We start from the raw sequence: 13,907 nt of genomic DNA on the forward strand, positions 1-13,907 counted from the left end.
TGCTATAAAGTTTTACAAAAAGATTAGGGATGTAGGCATTAGAGCAATTTCTCATTGAACTATGGGTGTTCTGATTTCATTGATTCCTTTTAAACATGTGAGATGTAATTTTTATATGCAGATATGCAAATAACCATTATAGTATCAATTTGGTCAAAGAATTGCTTTGCAACACAGATTACCAAAATCAAACAAGTTAACAGGTAAACAGTTACATTTTCCAAAAGGATTTTTAAGTTTTATGAAAATATTAGGGATGTAGGCTTTATAGCAATTTCTCATTGGACTATGGGTGTTCAGATTTCATTGATTCCTTTTAAACATGTGAGATGTAATTTTTATATGCAGATATGCAAATATCCTTTATTGTATCAATTTGGTCAAATAATTTTTTGCAACACAGATTACCAAAATTGAACAAGTTAACAGGTAAACACTTACCTTTTCCAAAAGGATAACTTTTACTATACACCTAAAGCCTAAAAAAACTAACTATGTGTACATCATACACATCATTGTTTATGTTGTATTTATTTTCCTATAGTAATTACATTCTTTACAACATTGTCATCCATTTATTTCATGAAGAGTTCAAATAGTGATCGAAAAGAAGACCTCGACCACAAGGGGACTCAAACCCTCAATCTTCTGATCTGAAGTCAGACGCCTTATCCATTAGGCCAAGCATTCAACTATGTAGGAGTTGTCAAACCTGTGGAAGGTGTGGTAATAGTAACCTCAAGTATAGCATTCAAAACTTAGAAGTTTTTTCTAGAGGTATGTTTTGGAAAAACTTGCATATGAATTACAAAATTAAATCCAACAACATATTTTAATGATTTGTTATGAGTGAACATTACAAAGTATATCTTTCACATAGCCTAGATTTTGTTAAATCCTTAACTTAGCTGAGAAATAACTTAACTTTTCTATAGCCATGCTATAAAGTTTTATGAAAAGATTAGGGATGTAGGCATTAGCGCAACTTCTCATTGAACTTTGGGTGTTCTGATTTCATTGATTCCTTCTAAACATGTGAGATGTATTTTTTATATGCAGATATGCAAATAACCATTATAGTATCAATTTGGTCAAAGAATTGCTTTGCAACACAGATTATCAAAATCCAACATGTTAACAGGTAAACACTTACATTTTCCAAAAGGATTTTTAAGTTTTATGAAAATATTAGGGATGTAGGCTTTATAGCAATTTATCATTGGACTATGGGTGTTCTGATTTCATTGATTCCTTTAAACATGTGAGAATTTATTTCTAGAAAAATGTTTTGGAAAAAATTGCATATGAATTACAAAATGAAATCCAACAACATATTTTAATGATTTATTTTGAGAGAACATTACAAAGTATAGCTTTCACATATCCTTGATTTTGTTAAATCCTTAACTTAGCTTAGAGATAACTTATTATTTCTATATGCATTCTATATGCATGCTGTAAAGTTTAATGAAAATATTAGGGATGTAGGCTTTAGAGCAATTTCTCATTGGACTATGGGTGTTCAGATTTCATTGATTCCTTTTAAACATGTGAGATGTAATTTTTATATGCAGATATGCAAATATCCTTTATTGTATCAATTTGGTCAAAGAATTTTTTGCAACACAGATTACCAAAATTGAACAAGTTAACAGATAAACATTTACCTTTTTCAAATGGATAACTTTTACTATCCACCTAAAACCTAAAAAAACTGTAACTATGTGTACATCATACACATCATTGTTTATGTTGTATTTATTTTCCTATATTAATTACATTCTTTACAACATTCTCATCCATTTATTTCATGAAGAGTTCAAATAGTGATCGAAAAGAAGACCTCGACCACGAAGGGACTCAAAGCCTCAATCTTCTGATCCGAAGTCAGACACCTTATCCATTAGGCCACGCAGTCAACTATGTAGAAGATGTCGAACCTGTGGAAGGTGTGGTAATAGCAACCTCAAGTATAACATTCAAAATTTAGAAGTTTTTTCTAGAAGAATGTTTTGGAAAAACTTGCATATGAATTACAAAATGAAATCCAACAACATATTTTAATGATTTATTTTGAGTGAAGATTACAAAGTATACCTTTCACATAGCCTAGATTTTGTTAAATCCTTAACTTAGCTGAGAAATGACTTAACTTTTCTATAGGCATGCTATAAAGTTTTACGAAAAGATTAGGGATGTAGGCTTTAGAGCAATTTCTCATTGAACTATGGGTGTTCTGAATTCATTGATTCCTTCTAAACATGTGAGATGTTATTTTTATATACAAATATGCAAATAACCATTATAGTATCAATTTGGTCAAAGAATTGCTTTGCAACACAGATTACCAAAATCAAACAAGTTAACAGGTAAACACTTACATTTTCCAAAAGGATTTTTAAGTTTTATGAAAATATTAGGGATGTAGGCTTTATAGCAATTTCTCATTGGACTAAGGGTGTTCTGATTTCATTGATTCCTTTTAAACATGTGAGATGTAATTTTTATATGCAGATATGCAAATATCCTTTATTGTATCAATTTGGTCAAAGAATTTATTGCAACACAGATTACCAAAATTGAACAAGTTAACAGTTAAACACTTATCTTTTCCAAAAGGAAAACTTTTACTATCCACCTAAAACCTAAAAAAAACTGTAACTATGTGTACATCATACACATCATTGTTTATGTTGTATTTATTTTCCTATAGGAATTACATTTAGAAATGTACATTCTTTACAACATTGTCATCCATTGATTTCATGAAGAGTTCAAATAGTGATCGAAAAGAAAACCTCAAACACAAAGGGACTCGAACCCTCAAGCTTCTGATTCGAAGTCAGATGCCTTATCAATTAGGCCACACGGTCACCTACATAGAAGTTGTCGAACCTGTGGAACGTGTGGTAATAGTAACCTCAAGTATAACATTCAAAATTTAGAAGTTTTTTCTAGAGGTATGTTTTGGAAAAACTTGCATATGAATTACAAAATGATATCCAACAACATATTTTAATGATTTATTTTGAGTAAACATTACAAAGTATACCTTTCACATAGCCTAGATTTTGTTAAATCCTTAATTTAGCTGAGAAATAACTTAACTTTTCTATAGCCATGCTATAAAGTTTTAAGAAAAGATTAGGGATGTAGGCTTTAGAGCAATTTCTCATTGAACAATGGGTGTTCTGATTTCATTGATTCCTTCTAAACATGTGAGATGTAATTTTTATATGCAGATATGCAAATAACCATTATAGTATCAATTTGGTCAAAGAATTGCTTTGCAACACAGATTACCAAAATCAAACAAGTTAACAGGTAAACACTTACATTTTCCCAAAGGATTTTTAAGTTTTATGAAAATATTAGGGATGTAGGCTTTATAGCAAATTCTCATTGGACTATGGGTGTTCAGATTTCATTGATTCCTTTTAAACATGTGAGATGTAATTTTTATATGCAGATATGCAAATATCCTTTATTGTATCAATTTGGTCATAGAATTTTGAGCAACACAGATTACCAAAATTGAACAAGTTAACAGGTAAACATTTAACTTTTCCAAAAGGATAACTTTTACTATCCACCTAAAACCTAAAAAAACTGTAACTATGTGTACATCATACACATCATTGTTTATGTTGTATTTATTGTCCTATAGTAATTACATTCTTTACAACATTCTCATCCATTTATTTCATGAAGAGTTCAAATAGTGATCGAAAAGAATACCTCGACCACGAAGGGACTTGAACCCTCAATCTTCTGATCTGAAGTCAGACGCCTTAGTTTGACAACTATGTAGGAGTTGTCAAACCTGTGGAAAGTGTGGTAATAGTAACCTCAAGTATAGTATTCAAAATTTAGAAGTTTTTTCTAGAGGTATGTTTTGGAAAAACTTGCATATGAATTAAAAAATGAAATCCAACAACATATTTTAATGATTTGTTTTGAGTGAACATTACAAAGTATACATTTCACATAGTCTAGATTTTGTTAAATCCTTAATTTAGCTGAGAAATAACTTAACTTTTCTATATGCATGCTATAAAGTTTTATGAAAAGATTAGGGATGTAGGCTTTAGAGCAATTTCTCATTGAACTATGGGTGTTCTGAATTCATTGATTCCTTCTAAACATGTGAGATGTTATTTTTATATGCAAATATGCAAATAACCATTATAGTATAAATTTGGTCAAAGAATTGCTTTGCAACACAGATTACCTAAATCGAACAAGTTAACAGGTAAACACTTTCATTTTCCAAATGATTTTTAAGTTTTATGAAAATATTAGGGATGTAGGCTTTATTGCAATTTCTCATTGGACTATGGGTGTTCTGATTTCATTGATTCCTTTTAAACATGTGAGATGTTTTTTCTAGAGGTATGTTTTGGAAAAACTTGCATATGAATTACAAAATGAAATCCAACAACATATTTTAATGATTTATTTTGAGTGAACATTACAAAGTATAACTTTCACATAGCCTAGATTTTGTTAAATCCTTAACTTAGCTGAGAAATTACTTAACTTTTCTATAGGCATGCTATAAAGTTTTATGAAAAGATTAGGGATGTAGGCTTTGAAGCAATTTCTCATTGAACTATGGGTGTTCTGATTTCATTGATTCCTTCTAAACATGTGAGATGTAATTTTTATATGCAAATATGCAAATAACCATTAAAGTATCAATTTGGTCAAAGAATTGTTTTTAACACAGATTACCAAAATTGAACAAGTTAACAGGTAAATACTTACCTTTTCCAAAAGGATACCTTTTACTATCCACCTAAAACCTAAAAAAACTGTAACTATGTGTATGTCATACACATCATTGTTAATGTTGTATTTATTTTCCTATGGGAATTACATTTAGAAATGTACATTCTTTACAACTTTGTCATCCATTGAATTCATGCAGAGTTTGAAGATTTCAAATAGGGACAAAAAGAAAAAATCAACCACAAAGGGACTCGAACCCTCAATCTTCTTTTCTGAAGTCAGATGCATTATACATTAGACCACGTGGTCATCTATGTAGAAGTTCTCAAACCTGTGGAATGTGTGGAAATAGTAACCTCAAGTATAACATTCAAAATTTAGAATTTTTTTCAAGAGGTAAGTTTTGGAAAAACTTTCATATGAATTACAAAATGAAATCCAACAATATATTTTAATGATATATTTTGAGTGAACATTACAAAGTATACCTTTCACATAGCCTAGATTTTGTAAAATCCTTAACTTAGCTGAGAAATAACTTAACTTTTCTATAGGCATGCTATAAAGTTTTACAAAAAGATTAGGGATGTAGGCATTAGAGCAATTTCTCATTGAACTATGGGTGTTCTGATTTCATTGATTCCTTTTAAACATGTGAGATGTAATTTTTATATGCAGATATGCAAATAACCATTATAGTATCAATTTGGTCAAAGAATTGCTTTGCAACACAGATTACCAAAATCAAACAAGTTAACAGGTAAACAGTTACATTTTCCAAAAGGATTTTTAAGTTTTATGAAAATATTAGGGATGTAGGCTTTATAGCAATTTCTCATTGGACTATGGGTGTTCAGATTTCATTGATTCCTTTTAAACATGTGAGATGTAATTTTTATATGCAGATATGCAAATATCCTTTATTGTATCAATTTGGTCAAATATTTTTTTGCAACACAGATTACCAAAATTGAACAAGTTAACAGGTAAACACTTACCTTTTCCAAAAGGATAACTTTTACTATACACCTAAAGCCTAAAAAAACTAACTATGTGTACATCATACACATCATTGTTTATGTTGTATTTATTTTCCTATAGTAATTACATTCTTTACAACATTGTCATCCATTTATTTCATGAAGAGTTCAAATAGTGATCGAAAAGAAGACCTCGACCACAAGGGGACTCAAACCCTCAATCTTCTGATCTGAAGTCAGACGCCTTATCCATTAGGCCAAGCATTCAACTATGTAGGAGTTGTCAAACCTGTGGAAGGTGTGGTAATAGTAACCTCAAGTATAGCATTCAAAATTTAGAAGTTTTTTCTAGAGGTATGTTTTGGAAAAACTTGCATATGAATTACAAAATTAAATCCAACAACATATTTTAATGATTTGTTATGAGTGAACATTACAAAGTATATCTTTCACATAGCCTAGATTTTGTTAAATCCTTAACTTAGCTGAGAAATAACTTAACTTTTCTATAGCCATGCTATAAAGTTTTATGAAAAGATTAGGGATGTAGGCATTAGCGCAACTTCTCATTGAACTTTGGGTGTTCTGATTTCATTGATTCCTTCTAAACATGTGAGATGTATTTTTTATATGCAGATATGCAAATAACCATTATAGTATCAATTTGGTCAAAGAATTGCTTTGCAACACAGATTATCAAAATCCAACATGTTAACAGGTAAACACTTACATTTTCCAAAAGGATTTTTAAGTTTTATGAAAATATTAGGGATGTAGGCTTTATAGCAATTTATCATTGGACTATGGGTGTTCTGATTTCATTGATTCCTTTAAACATGTGAGAATTTATTTCTAGAAGAATGTTTTGGAAAAAATTGCATATGAATTACAAAATGAAATCCAACAACATATTTTAATGATTTATTTTGAGAGAACATTACAAAGTATAGCTTTCACATATCCTTGATTTTGTTAAATCCTTAACTTAGCTTAGAGATAACTTATTATTTCTATATGCATTCTATATGCATGCTGTAAAGTTTAATGAAAATATTAGGGATGTAGGCTTTATAGCAATTTCTCATTGGACTATGGGTGTTCAGATTTCATTGATTCCTTTTAAACATGTGAGATGTAATTTTTATATGCAGATATGCAAATATCCTTTATTGTATCAATTTGGTCAAATAATTTTTTGCAACACAGATTACCAAAATTGAACAAGTTAACAGGTAAACACTTACCTTTTCCAAAAGGATAACTTTTACTATACACCTAAAGCCTAAAAAAACTAACTATGTGTACATCATACACATCATTGTTTATGTTGTATTTATTTTCCTATAGTAATTACATTCTTTACAACATTGTCATCCATTTATTTCATGAAGAGTTCAAATAGTGATCGAAAAGAAGACCTCGACCACAAGGGGACTCAAACCCTCAATCTTCTGATCTGAAGTCAGACGCCTTATCCATTAGGCCAAGCATTCAACTATGTAGGAGTTGTCAAACCTGTGGAAGGTGTGGTAATAGTAACCTCAAGTATAGCATTCAAAATTTAGAAGTTTTTTCTAGAGGTATGTTTTGGAAAAACTTGCATATGAATTACAAAATTAAATCCAACAACATATTTTAATGATTTGTTATGAGTGAACATTACAAAGTATATCTTTCACATAGCCTAGATTTTGTTAAATCCTCAACTTAGCTGAGAAATAACTTAACTTTTCTATAGCCATGCTATAAAGTTTTATGAAAAGATTAGGGATGTAGGCATTAGCGCAACTTCTCATTGAACTTTGGGTGTTCTGATTTCATTGATTCCTTCTAAACATGTGAGATGTATTTTTTATATGCAGATATGCAAATAACCATTATAGTATCAATTTGGTCAAAGAATTGCTTTGCAACACAGATTATCAAAATCCAACATGTTAACAGGTAAACACTTACATTTTCCAAAAGGATTTTTAAGTTTTATGAAAATATTAGGGATGTAGGCTTTATAGCAATTTATCATTGGACTATGGGTGTTCTGATTTCATTGATTCCTTTAAACATGTGAGAATTTATTTCTAGAAGAATGTTTTGGAAAAAATTGCATATGAATTACAAAATGAAATCCAACAACATATTTTAATGATTTATTTTGAGAGAACATTACAAAGTATAGCTTTCACATATCCTTGATTTTGTTAAATCCTTAACTTAGCTTAGAGATAACTTATTATTTCTATATGCATTCTATATGCATGCTGTAAAGTTTAATGAAAATATTAGGGATGTAGGCTTTATAGCAATTTCTCATTGGACTATGGGTGTTCAGATTTCATTGATTCCTTTTAAACATGTGAGATGTAATTTTTATATGCAGATATGCAAATATCCTTTATTGTATCAATTTGGTCAAAGAATTTTTTGCAACACAGATTACCAAAATTGAACAAGTTAACAGGTAAACACTTACCTTTTCCAAAAGGATAACTTTTACTATCCACCTAAAGCCTAAAAAAACTGTAACTATGTGTACATCATACACATCATTGTTAATGTTGTATTTATTTTCCTATAGTAATTACATTCTTTACAACATTGTCATCCATTTATTTCATGAAGAGTTCAAATAGTGATCGAAAAGAAGACCTCGACCACGAACCCTCTATCTTCTGATCTGAATTCAGATGCCTTTTCCATTAGGCCAAGCAGTCAACTATGTAGGAGTTGTCAAACCTGTGGAAGGTGTGGTAATAGTAACCTCAAGTATAGCATTCAAAATTCAGAAGTTTTTTCTAGAGGTATGTTTTGGAAAAACTTGCATATGAATTACAAAATGAAATCCAACAACATATTTTAATGATATATTTTGAGTGAACATTACAAAGTATACATTTCACATAGCCTAGATTTTGTTAAATCCTTAACTTAGCTGAGAAATAACTTAACTTTTCTATATGCATACTATAAAGTTTTATGAAAAGATTAGGGATGTAGGCTTTACAGCAATTTCTCATTGAACTATGGGTGTTCTGATTTCATTGATTCCTTCTAAACATGTGAGATGTTATTTTTATATACAAATATGCAAATAACCATTATAGTATCAATTTGGTCAAAGAATTGCTTTGCAACACAGATTACCAAAATCAAACAAGTTAACAGGTAAACACTTACATTTTCCAAAAGGATTTTTAAGTTTTATGAAAATATTAGGGATGTAGGCTTTATAGCAATTTCTCATTGGACTATGGGTGTTCAGATTTCATTGATTCCTTTTAAACATGTGAGATGTAATTTTTATATGCAGATATGCAAATATCCTTTATTGTATCAATTTGGTCAAATAATTTTTTGCAACACAGATTACCAAAATTGAACAAGTTAACAGGTAAACACTTACCTTTTCCAAAAGGATAACTTTTACTATACACCTAAAGCCTAAAAAAACTAACTATGTGTACATCATACACATCATTGTTTATGTTGTATTTATTTTCCTATAGTAATTACATTCTTTACAACATTGTCATCCATTTATTTCATGAAGAGTTCAAATAGTGATCGAAAAGAAGACCTCGACCACAAGGGGACTCAAACCCTCAATCTTCTGATCTGAAGTCAGACGCCTTATCCATTAGGCCAAGCATTCAACTATGTAGGAGTTGTCAAACCTGTGGAAGGTGTGGTAATAGTAACCTCAAGTATAGCATTCAAAATTTAGAAGTTTTTTCTAGAGGTATGTTTTGGAAAAACTTGCATATGAATTACAAAATTAAATCCAACAACATATTTTAATGATTTGTTATGAGTGAACATTACAAAGTATATCTTTCACATAGCCTAGATTTTGTTAAATCCTTAACTTAGCTGAGAAATAACTTAACTTTTCTATAGCCATGCTATAAAGTTTTATGAAAAGATTAGGGATGTAGGCATTAGCGCAACTTCTCATTGAACTTTGGGTGTTCTGATTTCATTGATTCCTTCTAAACATGTGAGATGTATTTTTTATATGCAGATATGCAAATAACCATTATAGTATCAATTTGGTCAAAGAATTGCTTTGCAACACAGATTATCAAAATCCAACATGTTAACAGGTAAACACTTACATTTTCCAAAAGGATTTTTAAGTTTTATGAAAATATTAGGGATGTAGGCTTTATAGCAATTTATCATTGGACTATGGGTGTTCTGATTTCATTGATTCCTTTAAACATGTGAGAATTTATTTCTAGAAGAATGTTTTGGAAAAAATTGCATATGAATTACAAAATGAAATCCAACAACATATTTTAATGATTTATTTTGAGAGAACATTACAAAGTATAGCTTTCACATATCCTTGATTTTGTTAAATCCTTAACTTAGCTTAGAGATAACTTATTATTTCTATATGCATTCTATATGCATGCTGTAAAGTTTAATGAAAATATTAGGGATGTAGGCTTTATAGCAATTTCTCATTGGACTATGGGTGTTCAGATTTCATTGATTCCTTTTAAACATGTGAGATGTAATTTTTATATGCAGATATGCAAATATCCTTTATTGTATCAATTTGGTCAAAGAATTTTTTGCAACACAGATTACCAAAATTGAACAAGTTAACAGGTAAACACTTACCTTTTCCAAAAGGATAACTTTTACTATCCACCTAAAGCCTAAAAAAACTGTAACTATGTGTACATCATACACATCATTGTTAATGTTGTATTTATTTTCCTATAGTAATTACATTCTTTACAACATTGTCATCCATTTATTTCATGAAGAGTTCAAATAGTGATCGAAAAGAAGACCTCGACCACGAACCCTCTATCTTCTGATCTGAATTCAGATGCCTTTTCCATTAGGCCAAGCAGTCAACTATGTAGGAGTTGTCAAACCTGTGGAATGTGTGGTAATAGTAACCTCAAGTATAGCATTCAAAATTCAGAAGTTTTTTCTAGAGGTATGTTTTGGAAAAACTTGCATATGAATTACAAAATGAAATCCAACAACATATTTTAATGATATATTTTGAGTGAACATTACAAAGTATACATTTCACATAGCCTAGATTTTGTTAAATCCTTAACTTAGCTGAGAAATAACTTAACTTTTCTATATGCATACTATAAAGTTTTATGAAAAGATTAGGGATGTAGGCTTTACAGCAATTTCTCATTGAACTATGGGTGTTCTGATTTCATTGATTCCTTCTAAACATGTGAGATGTTATTTTTATATACAAATATGCAAATAACCATTATAGTATCAATTTGGTCAAAGAATTGCTTTGCAACACAGATTACCAAAATCAAACAAGTTAACAGGTAAACACTTACATTTTCCAAAAGGATTTTTAAGTTTTATGAAAATATTAGGGATGTAGGCTTTATAGCAATTTCTCATTGGACTATGGGTGTTCAGATTTCATTGATTCCTTTTAAACATGTGAGATGTAATTTTTATATGCAGATATGCAAATATCCTTTATTGTATCAATTTGGTCAAATAATTTTTTGCAACACAGATTACCAAAATTGAACAAGTTAACAGGTAAACACTTACCTTTTCCAAAAGGATAACTTTTACTATACTCCTAAAGCCTAAAAAAACTAACTATGTGTACATCATACACATCATTGTTTATGTTGTATTTATTTTCCTATAGTAATTACATTCTTTACAACATTGTCATCCATTTATTTCATGAAGAGTTCAAATAGTGATCGAAAAGAAGACCTCGACCACAAGGGGACTCAAACCCTCAATCTTCTGATCTGAAGTCAGACGCCTTATCCATTAGGCCAAGCATTCAACTATGTAGGAGTTGTCAAACCTGTGGAAGGTGTGGTAATAGTAACCTCAAGTATAGCATTCAAAATTTAGAAGTTTTTTCTAGAGGTATGTTTTGGAAAAACTTGCATATGAATTACAAAATTAAATCCAACAACATATTTTAATGATTTGTTATGAGTGAACATTACAAAGTATATCTTTCACATAGCCTAGATTTTGTTAAATCCTTAACTTAGCTGAGAAATAACTTAACTTTTCTATAGCCATGCTATAAAGTTTTATGAAAAGATTAGGGATGTAGGCATTAGCGCAACTTCTCATTGAACTTTGGGTGTTCTGATTTCATTGATTCCTTCTAAACATGTGAGATGTATTTTTTATATGCAGATATGCAAATAACCATTATAGTATCAATTTGGTCAAAGAATTGCTTTGCAACACAGATTATCAAAATCCAACATGTTAACAGGTAAACACTTACATTTTCCAAAAGGATTTTTAAGTTTTATGAAAATATTAGGGATGTAGGCTTTATAGCAATTTATCATTGGACTATGGGTGTTCTGATTTCATTGATTCCTTTAAACATGTGAGAATTTATTTCTAGAAGAATGTTTTGGAAAAAATTGCATATGAATTACAAAATGAAATCCAACAACATATTTTAATGATTTATTTTGAGAGAACATTACAAAGTATAGCTTTCACATATCCTTGATTTTGTTAAATCCTTAACTTAGCTTAGAGATAACTTATTATTTCTATATGCATTCTATATGCATGCTGTAAAGTTTAATGAAAATATTAGGGATGTAGGCTTTATAGCAATTTCTCATTGGACTATGGGTGTTCAGATTTCATTGATTCCTTTTAAACATGTGAGATGTAATTTTTATATGCAGATATGCAAATATCCTTTATTGTATCAATTTGGTCAAAGAATTTTTTGCAACACAGATTACCAAAATTGAACAAGTTAACAGGTAAACACTTACCTTTTCCAAAAGGATAACTTTTACTATCCACCTAAAGCCTAAAAAAACTGTAACTATGTGTACATCATACACATCATTGTTAATGTTGTATTTATTTTCCTATAGTAATTACATTCTTTACAACATTGTCATCCATTTATTTCATGAAGAGTTCAAATAGTGATCGAAAAGAAGACCTCGACCACGAACCCTCTATCTTCTGATCTGAATTCAGATGCCTTTTCCATTAGGCCAAGCAGTCAACTATGTAGGAGTTGTCAAACCTGTGGAATGTGTGGTAATAGTAACCTCAAGTATAGCATTCAAAATTCAGAAGTTTTTTCTAGAGGTATGTTTTGGAAAAACTTGCATATGAATTACAAAATGAAATCCAACAACATATTTTAATGATATATTTTGAGTGAACATTACAAAGTATACATTTCACATAGCCTAGATTTTGTTAAATCCTTAACTTAGCTGAGAAATAACTTAACTTTTCTATATGCATACTATAAAGTTTTATGAAAAGATTAGGGATGTAGGCTTTACAGCAATTTCTCATTGAACTATGGGTGTTCTGATTTCATTGATTCCTTCTAAACATGTGAGATGTTATTTTTATATACAAATATGCAAATAACCATTATAGTATCAATTTGGTCAAAGAATTGCTTTGCAACACAGATTACCAAAATCAAACAAGTTAACAGGTAAACACTTACATTTTCCAAAAGGATTTTTAAGTTTTATGAAAATATTAGGGATGTAGGCTTTATAGCAATTTCTCATTGGACTATGGGTGTTCAGATTTCATTGATTCCTTTTAAACATGTGAGATGTAATTTTTATATGCAGATATGCAAATATCCTTTATTGTATCAATTTGGTCAAATAATTTTTTGCAACACAGATTACCAAAATTGAACAAGTTAACAGGTAAACACTTACCTTTTCCAAAAGGATAACTTTTACTATACACCTAAAGCCTAAAAAAACTAACTATGTGTACATCATACACATCATTGTTTATGTTGTATTTATTTTCCTATAGTAATTACATTCTTTACAACATTGTCATCCATTTATTTCATGAAGAGTTCAAATAGTGATCGAAAAGAAGACCTCGACCACAAGGGGACACAAACCCTCAATCTTCTGATCTGAAGTCAGACGCCTTATCCATTAGGCCAAGCATTCAACTATGTAGGAGTTGTCAAACCTGTGGAAGGTGTGGTAATAGTAACCTCAAGTATAGCATTCAAAATTTAGAAGTTTTTTCTAGAGGTATGTTTTGGAAAAACTTGCATATGAATTACAAAATTAAATCCAACAACATATTTTAATGATTTGTTATGAGTGAACATTACAAAGTATATCTTTCACATAGCCTAGATTTTGTTAAATCCTTAACTTAGCTGAGAAATAACTTAAC

Source organism: Taudactylus pleione, unplaced genomic scaffold (assembly GCF_031769625.1).
Source record: "Taudactylus pleione unplaced genomic scaffold, aTauple2 ptg000914l, whole genome shotgun sequence".
Lineage (NCBI taxonomy): Eukaryota > Metazoa > Chordata > Amphibia > Anura > Myobatrachidae > Taudactylus > Taudactylus pleione.